This window comes from Cryptomeria japonica, chromosome 1 (assembly GCF_030272615.1).
Source record: "Cryptomeria japonica chromosome 1, Sugi_1.0, whole genome shotgun sequence".
Taxonomy (NCBI): Eukaryota; Viridiplantae; Streptophyta; class Pinopsida; order Cupressales; family Cupressaceae; genus Cryptomeria; species Cryptomeria japonica.
Genome location: NC_081405.1, coordinates 347349074 through 347361734, shown reverse-complemented (window position 1 = coordinate 347361734; position 12661 = coordinate 347349074).

The following is a 12661-nucleotide window of genomic DNA, read 5'->3' as shown; positions in this document are numbered from 1 at the left end:
TATTCTCATCACTCGTTATACATTCCAACTTCCTTTTGCCCAAAGGTAACTAATCTAACCTGTCCAATTTATCGATGATGTGTCAATAGGAATTATGATCAATCTGTTGGAAAATACTAGCGCGACGCTCCTACATCAAACTCCTCAGGAGGCAAAAGATCATGTGCTCTTGCACATGGGGCGATTAATCAACACTTGCAGCTATACGGTTTCTTCATCCTTCACAAATCTTCATCTTCCTAGCCTTGTCTTCGTCTCTTTCAATAGGTTCACAACTACATCTTCACAAGGGCTTTGGGTTGTCCTTTCAACTACTCCCATCAATGGCATAATAACAACTCTCGCAAGGTTGCAAACTCAAAGGTTTCAAATATCCATCACTCTTGTTGTTGTTTCCTTACACAATCACCAACATACTACCATCTACCCATCCAAGATCCTGGAAGATGCACTACCACCCTTCCTCAGTGGTCTCTCTCTCTCTCTCTGCACCTTCTACCTAGCTTCATCTTGTTGGAGACAGTACCACTGACCTATTTCATGTCTACCACACACACACCTTCACAAACCTCTTCATTATTGTAGCCTTGATGGATCAACCTGCAATCAAAGAATTTAGCAACACAAAATCTTAAACCTTTTAACAAGGTCTTGGTGTAGATTGCCTGCTTCGGCAATCTATCTACACACTCAAGATCTTCTTTCTCTGATACCAATTGGCGTATTAGACTTCAGCTAAAATTCTCTGATACCAATTGACGTAGGAGACTTCAACTAAAACGCTCTGATAACAATTGACGTAGTAGACTTAAGCTAAAACACTCTGATACCAATTGACATAAAAGACTTCAGCTAAAACACTCTGATACCACTTGATGTAGTAGACTTCAGCTAAGACCCAAATACATGCTCCATACTCAAGCATAATGATAGGAAGTTCAAGAAAACAAAACAACACCTACAGAATTCCTACCAGAATCATGATAGGAACATAATAGAATAGATAATTACTAAATTTGATAATAGAAATTTGCTTATCTATCCTCTCAGAAATCAATTACGCAGGAACAAGAATAATCAACAAGAACCAACTATGAAAATGTGTACACCTAAAAGATTAACTTTATTATTACTCAGCAAATGATAGTGATTACATACAAAGTGGGATGATTACATTTAACAATTAGACCATACCCAAATTTGGGTTTCACTAGTTCTTCACCAATTATACACCTTGGCTTTTCTAGTTCGGCCTATAGGCCAAACCCCCTTCTCACACACACCTACTTACTAAACTGCTATTTGTCTTTTTAAAGCCTCCATTTGCCTAGTTGATTCAATTTCACCTCTACCTGCTCGATTTCTCCTGACTGTTCGGCTACCAACCGTTAAATATTCTCATCGCTCATTATACGTTCCAACTTTCTTTTGCCTAAAGATAACTGATTTGAACTATCCAATTTCTTGTTGATGTATCGACAAGATTCATGATCAATCTGTTGGAAAATACTAGCGTGATGCTTCTGCATCAGTGATTATTTTTGGATTTGAATTTTGGGTAATTATTGTTGTTGTCTTTTCATTCGAATATTTATGGTGAGTGTTTGGTATTTTGCATGTGGAGTTTCCATTAGAGCCTTCAATGCGAATGGAAAGGGTGGTTTTGGTTTTGGGAGTAAATTTTGTTTTTCGAATTTTTTTGAGAAGGGATATGGAACTTTTGGATTTGAAATTATTGAATCTTGCCTCAAATCTTGGAGCGAGTGGTCTAGTGCATTTTTCATGGGGAGTTTTGGTAGCTTCTCGGGTTTGCTTGTTATTATGTGTATGAGGAAAGCTTGAGTGTGCAATGGATTGTTTGTTTGTGTGGGATCATACTTTACCTTTCAATCTTTTGCCTACTTCAATCTTCTAGGTTGGCGATCTTGTATACTCCTATTCTTTTATGTATTACATTTTCAAGTAAAGATTGTTTGTTAAATTTTACATGTTGTTTTTGAAATTCTAGCATTAATATGAGATTTTACATAGGATTTTCATTATTTGAACAAGTATGAATATATTTGTGTTTTTTATTTTTCTTCTTTGGTTTATTGAATGAAATATTGTGTGGGGTAAATTTCTTTTGGAAGTCGTACCCATTGCATGTTGTTTGTTGTTAGATTTCTTGCTTTAGGATTGTTGAATTGTGTATGTGGGTAAGGAATACCCTTATCTTTAATGAGTTTTTTATATGTCTTTGAGTCATATTTTATTTTCTTTATCATGTGCACCAAAACATTTAGTATATGTGCTAAAAGAAGTCATGAATGTGCTATAGTATTTTGTATATATGTAACTCTATGCAATGAATCTGCCATTTTGTGTAACAAATGCACTAAAAGAATTAACAAATGCACCATCAGAATTAACAAATGTGCCATCAAAGTTAGTAAATGCACTATTCTATGTTTTTCAACTTTCTGGCTTAGTTTTGGAGTTTGTGTTGAGCTAGGTTAGACCAGAGGCATGGTTAGAGTCTTTTGGATTTCTTCTATGATTCTTTCCAGTGATTTAAATGTCTATTTGTGTTACATTTTTATAATTTCCTCTCTCATTCAGTGTTCATTCTTGAGGCTTGATATTTTCACTTTTATGATTATGTTTGAGAGGATTTGGTATTAGAATGTGAATTTAGATTTAATGTTAAATGGCTCAGTTTTTCACTATGAAACCTATGAAGTGTTGTATCTTGTGTATTTCATGGGTTTGTTTTATTTGGGTTGTATCCCTAGGTTTTAGGAGCATGGTAGGGGGAGTGGCCAAGAGATCTCATTGGGAATTGTTTTTAATTAAGTAATAATCTTAATGAATTAATTTAGGGGTTGGATAGATTTCACATTAACAAGATAATCTTGATGCCTCGCTCATGGCCTTGAGTGTTAGTTCAGGCTCAAGATGAGATTGGGAAGGCCTTTTTGGCATGAGTGTACTCCTTTGTCTTTGCGAAAGGTTGAGTTGGTTCCACATGGGTGTCACTTGGGTGTCGGGGTCTAGTGAGAGACTACCATGATAACCCGTGATGACGACATGTGATGACACTTCCCCTTATGTGTGTCCTAGGACCTCAACCTTTATGTTTTTCTGGATACCTCTGGTAAGTCTTTACATTGTGGATAAGCCTTCATCATATGTTGTTAGTCTTCAGTCTAATTGCTTCTTGTCTATGTTTTATGTTCCTTGGAGGTTAGGTGTCAACCTAGGTCTAGAGTGTGTGTGGGGCATTATATCATTCTATGGAGCATGGGGGTGGGCCTTTTTGGTTCCACATGGTCTGGTGGTTTGCTTCCTTCTTCCATTGGGATTTCTTCATTGGTTGTTTGTGTGTGTGATGGTTGATTCTACTTCTCTTCATTCGAGTACTATGGATCCTTGAAGCAGATGTGATCTACTTTATAAATTCATGAAATATCATTGTAAAATATAATTTTGGATTTAAATTATGTAAATGGATAACATGGCATTCTAGTTGTAATGGACAATGTATATTTGTAATATAACCTTGTAGGTGATATATTATATAATGAAATGATGTTTTATGATATTAGTTCTACAAGAAATGGACCAACTATATTTTAGGAATGTATGGGTTAGTATGCATGGAAGGATTATTAACCTAGGAACATTTAATATTGGTGTATTAAAGTCGATTTAATGAGTTAGAAGAGTTAGATGTGTCATGAATAATAATTTAATGTTTTATGGGTTAAATGGTTGCTTTCCTATGCTATGTGCAATAAATGAATATTACTTTAAGTAGGGGAAATTATATATCAGTTCTAGTTAATCTTGCTTGTATGGTTGTTATTTGTATGTTAGTAATGACATTAAGCTACCCTAGGGAAAGAAATATAAATGATATTTGCTAATTCCGCTTGTGCATTATGATTTTGAGATTATGTTCTGATTAATATGAAAATTAGGTTTTAAGGACCAGAAACCTTTAACATAGGAGCATAAGATAGTTCATCAAAAAGCATTTGACTAGCATTGAAACAACTTACAAAAAGACTGGCAAAAAGGCCAGTAAACCAAACGCACAGCTAAAGAAAGGAACAACAAAGCGGAAAAACCAAAGAAAAGACAAAAATGACAAACAACAACTATAATGACTTAAGAAGATCAATCACCTTATTGACCAGCTAGTCATAGTTTGCCGAAGCAACTTTGAGTTCTTCCATATCCTTGTTTGGCTTCTTCTCCTTCTTTTTGCCTCTGGTCCTTGTTCTAGGTCCTTGCACTTCTCCCATACCTTCAATGTCAGGTTCCAGCTCTAGGGAGTCCTTCTCGTTCTCTAGTTTGCTGATGAGAATTTTAGTATTGTCGTTCGAGGCCTTCAAAATGCTATAGCTTTGTTCAGCAATGCTTTTGAGGCATTTTTCAATTTTGCTGAATTTGTTGTCAGTTTCCGCCATTCTCTGGTCTGTAGCATTGTCATTGGTTTTTATCTCTATCAGGGCCTTCTCAATTTGCTCAAACCTAGGGTTGAAGGAATCTTTGATCTCTTCGGCTTTGGCAACAGTTTTACTCAAATCCTCAACATATTCCGCCATTGATTTGCCTTCACCATTATTGATTGTCTCCAGAATTTGAACCCTATGGCTCAACTTCTTATTGTCCTTCACAGCTTTCTTGTAACTGTTAATTAACCAATCGATGGTGTCCACAAACCCTTTCAAACCCTCACAAGGAGGATTTGAAGGGGGGGTTTTCTCACTAGGATTGTCCTATTCATTTTTGGAGATGTCACCACTAGTGATCTTATCGACATTTCCACCAACCCTCTGATCAAAACCTTTCCCTGTGATCTCCTCCTCCAATTTCTGGTAGACGTTGGGATCCTTTCTTTGCACTTTATCCTTAAGTTCCATATCATAATCATCCTGCCTCTTCTGTTTGTTCCTTATCTGAATGGAAGTTTTGGTTTTCTTATTCTGAGGAGATTGGGGTTCATCCTTCTCAAAATCCTCAAAGACCTCCTCCTCCTCCGAGGAGGAGCGGATCTGGAAAACCTTTGCTTTAGTTTTTTTCTTACCCTTAGAAGAGGAGGGCTTGGTACTCACCTGTTTTCTTTTCTTACCAATTTCAGCTTCAGAGTCTTCCAGACTCTCCTTTGACTCACTCATCGAATCACTTTCAGATTCCTCACCCATAGAAAAACTAGAATCCGACCCCTCCTCCTCAGACTCAGAGATAGAAGGCTGGGGACGAGCAATTTGGTTAGCTTTTAAATGGTCATAAATTAACACCATAAGACCTTGATGCATGGTTGTATCACCCTTAGGGTTCTCTCTATGGGCTTTAATGGTAGCATTCATTGAACACAATAGGAAATATGGAATATTAACTTTTTCATCATACCTGAAATGATTAAGAAATACAAAATGATAGCCATACACTTAGTGAATCTGCCATCCAAGGTAATGTAAAGTATAATTGCAAACAAAACCTCCTCCATGACTTAACAAATGCCCTAGGTGGGTAGTAGGTTTTACTTAGCTTTACCAAGTGCTTCTTCTCCTTTGCCATTTCGAGGTATTGCTCAATTGCCTCCTTGCTCAATTTTCTGTCTCTGTAGTAATTGCTTCCTTCCCTGCGAAGACCTGTGACCTGAGCGATGAGGTCTTCATCAATGGAGATTATTTGATCTCCCATCTTTAGGGTGCCCTTCCTCCAATTTTTGCAAAAAAAATTAGTGATTGTGGTGTCCCTCCAATGGAGTCTCTCCATAAACTTCATAAACTTGCCCTTCTACAAGATAATCCAAATTACCTCCTTTTGTTTCCACTCCTTACAGTTGTTGGGTTCATAGCAGCATCAATTTCCTCCCATTTTTTCGCTTTTCAAAATAGAAGGCCGAGAGTTGCAGAAAGCTATAGGAAAGAAATTTCTCGAAGCGACCACATATACCCAGAAAGCGTAGGAAAAGGTGGTGTTTGTCTTGTAATAAATGGTACTGACACAATAATAATTACTCATAGCCCTCCTATAAATGGTATTGAGATTATGTTAATCTAATGTGTGTATCTTTTAGCTTTATGTGTCATAAACTTTTAAAAAAATAAAATTATCTAGGATTTCTAGTTAGATGTTTAGTTTCTCTAGGGTTTTCTTGGCGAGCATTACACATCATTTTACTAACCTTGATTAATTGTTTCCCTTGATTTTAAGTTTATCTTATCATGACCATAATCGATTGAAGACAAACTCAACTTGAATCAAAAAATAATTTTTATAATATAAATCTATCATTCCACGTTAAACTATTTCATCAAAACACTCAAGTTTTATTTTATGAACAAAACTCACTTTTGGACAAAAACCTAGTCCAAGAGGCCATCCTCCATTGGTGGACCTCAAAAAGCATAAAAATCCAAAACACTCAAAATGAAAATCTAAGAAAACCCATTGGTCTCCATGCACCCAACAACACAAAAATGCATTCAAAATTCCCTTCACATAATCCAATGAAATTTTAGTAGCATTTCCCTATATAAACCCATGTTTTTCCAAATTTGAAACATACAAATAATATACTCATTCAAATGAAAATATTTAAAGAGGGAGAATGCCTAGAATCACACTACAATCCATTTGCAATAAATTTTAAATCAAAAGATGAAGAAATGAAGAAGATATGAGAAGCTCTACCTCATTTTTCTCCAAATGAAAATGCAAAGAACTCCCAACATACCAAACGAATTTGCACAATTCTTGGACAACTTGAAGGGATCCCAGTTCCTACTCCAATGGGACAAACCTCATTAAAATCCACCCACAAGACAATCCATTCTTCAAAATCCTAAAAACAAGCAAGAAGAGGGCTTTTCTCTCCAAAATTTGGCTAAGTTATTTTGTTGGTAAAAGAAAAATAATGATGCTCCCTCCTTCATTTGGGAAAACTCCCCCTCTTTAAATAAAAATATTACCTTCATGCATTTTATGCATGAATATTCCTTTTATTATCACTTTATAATAAAATATATAATTTTAAATAAAACCTTTAGTATATATATGTATGCATATATGTAAATACATATACATTTTGTTATTATTGTTCTTTTTTTTTCAAATATATCTAAGGAAAACATTTGATTTTTTATTTAAATGCGAAAATGCGAAAGGCAAAAACTCTTCCTCTACTCCCGAAAGGGGGTTCCGTAAAATTGTATCTCCCCCTATCCTACAACAAGGGCAGACCGTATACCAATCTCAAATCAAAATCCTCAATTAACGGGCATCAATGGCAATCATTGTCCACAATGGGTGTTTCAGAATGGAAGATGGGTAGATAAGGCGCCTATCCAAAATTTGACCCAAACAAGACCAAATGTAACCTCAAACTTGGATGGCTAGTAGCAAGTATTTTCAAAAAATCATAAACGACGAATGAACAGGATTCAGGAGCCATGGCAGAATGCGCGTAATGTGAAACCTAGATTCAACCCTAGATATATCACAAGAAGGTAGGGAGGAGAAAATTCTCACTTCCATCAGCCCATATGTCAGGCGTCTGCACCAAGGAATAAAAAATTTACTAATAACCACATGGCAGCACCGAAATTAAAGGTCCAACAAAATTTAGATAATGCAGATAGCAAGGTGAATGGTGGCAAACAATTCTTGTTGGAAAGTCAGGCTAGGAGAAAAACTAATGCTATGACTTTTGTCATTGACAAGAAACAAGAGGACCAAATCAATAGATACCAAAGGTTTGGACTTTTTGAAAAATGGTTAGGGCACAGTCAAGTAATATCTAGCATAGATACCTGGTTTGAAGATACATATTCAGGCTAGGTAAGTATCTCTCTTCTTCCTAACAACATCCTTTTTATCTGCTGCAAAGATGAAAATTTGAAAAAAGAATTGTTGTGTGGACATGCGGTTACTTTTAAAGGGTATAAATTTGAATTTATAGATTGGCAATTAAATTTTGATCCTTATTCATTCAAACAAAAAGGAAACCCCAGATGGATTAATATTCCCTATTTGCCAGTAGAGCTCTTAAACTTTGAAATCATTTCAGAAATAGGCAATGTTATGGGCGATTTTACTGATGTAGAGGAAAACTTTCTACATTTGACCAATGTAAAGATGTTAATAGATATGGATCCTAGTTTGACAAAACTAGAGCCGTTAGAATTAATTACAACTTTACAAGCCTGTAACATTGAAGCCAAATTTTTGGAGGGACAGGTGCTTGAGAAGGTAATGACACATATAGGGGGAGAATTAGACCTAATCTTCCCTCATAATCAAGGGGGTTTCTATTCAGAATATAAAAAATTGCCTAATAACACCTTAAATGAGGATGATCAACGAGAATATAGCGGTTCCCCTATTTTTTCTTCCTCTAAAGTACTCGAAGTTAAGTAGATGGAGGAAGGTGAGGAAGTGGGAAATATAGAGATTCATTCCCCACATGAAAAGGAGGATGAACAGTTCCTAATCGATTTTGATAAGGAGAATGACTCTGAGGAAGAGGAGAATGAGGAGGTTAGGGAGGAGAAAAAGAAGCTTATCAATATCATTATGCAAGTGGATAATCAGGAGGCACCGGTGAGGCGGGAGGATGCAGTCTCCTTCCATGATTATGGAGAAGACTAAGGATTGGTTGGGGCCGGAACAAGATTGCCACAATATAGAATCCCCAAAGTGTGGGAAAGAAGGTAGGGGTAGAGGTAGGAAGTCCTTGAAGGAGCTGAGAGCTCAAGATGGGGGTACAATAAATCAAACAAAGATCAGTGGTATGATATATGGTGGGAAGGGGAAGTGCCTTCCCATGGAGAGATGAAGATCTCATCATGGAATGTCAGGGATCTTAATGTCCCTGATAAGAAAATATTGCTTGAACGCAATCTTGTAAGTTTGGAGTCTAAAATTAATATGCTACAGAAAACTAAATTGAAGGAAGAGGACTGGGAAAGTCTTCAAAAGAGATTGGGTGTTTGGAAGGCTGCTCCTATATATGTCCTGGGAGCTGCTGGGGGCTTAGAAATCTTATGGGATCCTAGGAAGGTTAGGTATGTGGAAATCTTACAAAAGGATAGATGGGAGGTGGGGTGAGTCAAGGGGCTACATAGCTCCATTAGTTTCATTCTTATTAATATCTATGGCCCAATCAACACTATAGGTAAAAGAGATACTTGGAGGGAAATTGAGGAATTTATTACAAGGTATGATGGGGATTCTATTTTCCTTGGAGGAGAATTCAATGTGATTAGGGCCACCTCAGAAAAGAGGGGAGGGGTCCAAATATAGTCTGTAGATCAAAGAGAGTTCAACTCATGGATATGTAACTGCAGATTGATTGAGGTTAACATGACGAATGGAAACTATACTTGGAGTAATATTTGGATGGGAAGTAACAATATAGCAAAGAGATTGGATAGGTTCCTCTATAAAGGAGATATGGCAAAGTTTAACTTTACATTTAACTCAACTATAATATATACAACTGGATCAGACCACTATCCCATTACATTACATATTCAAGAAGAGAAGAAACCTAAACGACGCCCATTCAAGTTTGAAAGAATGTGGTTTGAGGATCCCAATTTTCTAGTTCTTTTAGAAGAATGGTGGAAGGAGGAATAGGTTAGTGGGTCCAAAGCTAAAAAGGATCAAACAAAGGATATTAAAATAGAATAAAGAATATTTTAAAAACATCTTTTAAGAAAAAATATTATTAGAAGAAGAACTAGAGAAAGTTCAAGAGGTAATTATTAATAGAGGAATATATAGTTTGACATATCTCAAGGAGAAAGAGTTGAGAAATAAATATGCAGACATCTTGACAAAAGAGGAGATATTTTGGAAGAAAAATCTAGAGAACAATGGTTAAGTGATGGAGATAATAAGAAGGAACATTAACAAAATCTATAAAATCAAATCAGGTAATGGGAACTTTATTTAGGATCCATCATGTATTAAAGAGGGAATTGTGGATTATTTTCGTAATATTCTAAATAATTGGGGGTATTCAGATTTAGAAGCTCAACTTTGAATGTTGAGACATATTCCCCATTTGGTCACAAAGGCGGATAATAAGATGCTTAAAAGTAGGTTCACCATAGAAGAAATAAAAAAATAACTTTTCAGCTACATCCAGAAAAGGCTCCAGGTCCTGATGGATTTCCAGCTAGTTTCTTCCAATTGTGTTGGCCCTTCATGGGTGACGAAATTTTGGAGGCGATAGAAAGTATGTGGAATTTAGGTAAAATTATGAATGAGATTAATAATACCTTTAAAGCTCTAATTCTTGAAAAATAAAATGCAGAAGAGTTGCATGAGTTTAGACCAATCTCTCTGTGTAATACCCTATATAAAATTATGTCCAAAGCTTTGGCCAACAAGATTAAAACAATCTTGCCTAATATCATTGTTGAGGAACAAATAGGGTTTGTTCCTGGTATATCTATACTAGATGGTGTCATCATAGCAGAGGAGGTAGTCCACTCGGCCCAAAAAAACAAAGTACCTAGTACGTTGGTTAAGTTAGATATTAGAAAGGCATATAATAAGGTAGAATGGAGATTCCTGTGTAAATGTTTGGAGTCATTTGGCTTTGCTAAATCCATCATTAACCTTATTTTTAGTTGTATATCTTGTCCAAGGATGTCTATATTAGTTAATGGCTCCCCTGAAGGGTAATTTGGGATGTCTAGAGGCTTAAAGCAGGGGGATCCTTTATCTCCTTTCTTATTTATAATAATGGCAAAATCATTTGGTAGATTAGCACAAGCTGCACTTAATGATGGTTTGATCAAAGGTACTAAATTTATTGAAGGACTTGAGAATGTGACTCGCCAACATTTTGTAGCTGACACAATGTTATTTGGGAAAAGCCCTCTAGCAGAAGTAAAACAATTCAAAGAGATTATGCTAAATTATACTAGGGCATCAGTACAAGAAGTCAATGTGCACAAATCAGAGATATACTTCATCAATACAAGTAAGGATGAATCAAAAAAGATGTGTAGATTATTAAGATTTAAGAAAGGGTTGTTTCCCTACAAATATTTAGGCTTGTCGGTGGATAGAGGAGTAAGAGTAAATAGGTTATGGGAACCGATCAAGAAGAAAATTGAATGTAGGGTGAGCTCATGGAAAGGCAAATGGCTCTCAAATTTGGGTGGACCAACTATGATCAAGGTGGTACTGAGCAACATTCCAATTTACCAACTGTCATGTTTACCATTGGCTCAAGGTGCAAAAGATAAAATAGAAAAGATCTTACATAAATTTTATTGGCAGGGTCCAAATGGTTAGAAGAAGCTAGTAACAATAAGCTGGGATAAAATATGCAAACCTAGAGAAATGGGTGGAGTGGGAATAAAAAATATGGACTGGCAAGTAAAGGATTTAGGAACAAAGCTTGTATGGAGCTTGTATCAAAACCCCGAGAAGAAATGGGCTAGGATTTTGCAACTTAAGTATCTCTTGAATGGGGATCCAAGTTGTATCTTCAAGACCCCTTGCCCGCCTCAGGAGTCTAGGATCTAGAACTTCATGATGAATTGCAGACAATGTATTTTGGACAGGTTAACTTGGGATGTTGCCAATGGAAATAAGGCGATATTCTGGGGTGATTCTTGGGGAGGTTATGTAGCCTTAGACAAGTTAAATTTAAGTCCCATAATTAAGAAAGTATTGATAAATCTACGGGGAACTAAAATTAAAGATTATATCAAGATTTCTAGTGAGGGACTTGCTGGGGGATGGGAATGGAGAAGTACATCTAATACCCCTTTATTTGTAGATGAACAAAATGAGTTTGCTCAAGTACTCGCTAATAGAAAAATCATGATTAGAGAAGGAGAACATAGGCTAATTTGGGTAGGTTCCAACTCAGGATTATATAAGGTTAAGGATGGTTATGCTAGTATTATAGAATCACTTAATTGGCAAAAAATGTACATTCTTACTCATCTATGTTGGGGCAAAGCATGCTTTCCCAAAGCTGGGATATTTTTATAGGTAACTTTACAGAAAACGATTCTGACAATAGAATGGTTTTAGAAGATTGGATTTAGCAGTCCATCTAGATGCTCCTTATGCGAAGCTAATGAGGAAACAATGGATCATTTACTACTTAGTTGTCCATATGCGGTTGAATGTTGGAAAGAATTAATAAACAAGTTTCAATGGACTATGGTCATACCTGACAACTTTTTCTCTCTGATTAAGGGATGGCCTACTATCCATAAGACAAGTCTGTTTAGAGATTTGTGGAAGATCTCCCCTTCAGTCCTGGCTTGGGAACTATGGAAGGCACACAATAGAAGATTTTAAAAAAATAAGAGGATGAATCTATTGGCATTTGGCATAACTGAAGTAGATGAGGTGATGCAGTTGAAGATGGATGACTGCACCAGTAAAGGATAGAAGTCTATTTGTGATGAAGAGATTGAGAAACTATGAATAGATGACATGATCAGTTATTTGTGTTGTCATTGATGGAAACTGATTTCAAATGATGTTCCTAGTGTTTTTTTTGTCATCTAAGTGATTTGGTTTACCGGAAGATAGGGTTTACTGACAAGGAGATAAAGCCTATGAAATAGGACTTTAACCGGTAAAGCAAAGTTGTTTTGATTGGATCCGATGATCGGCGATGATT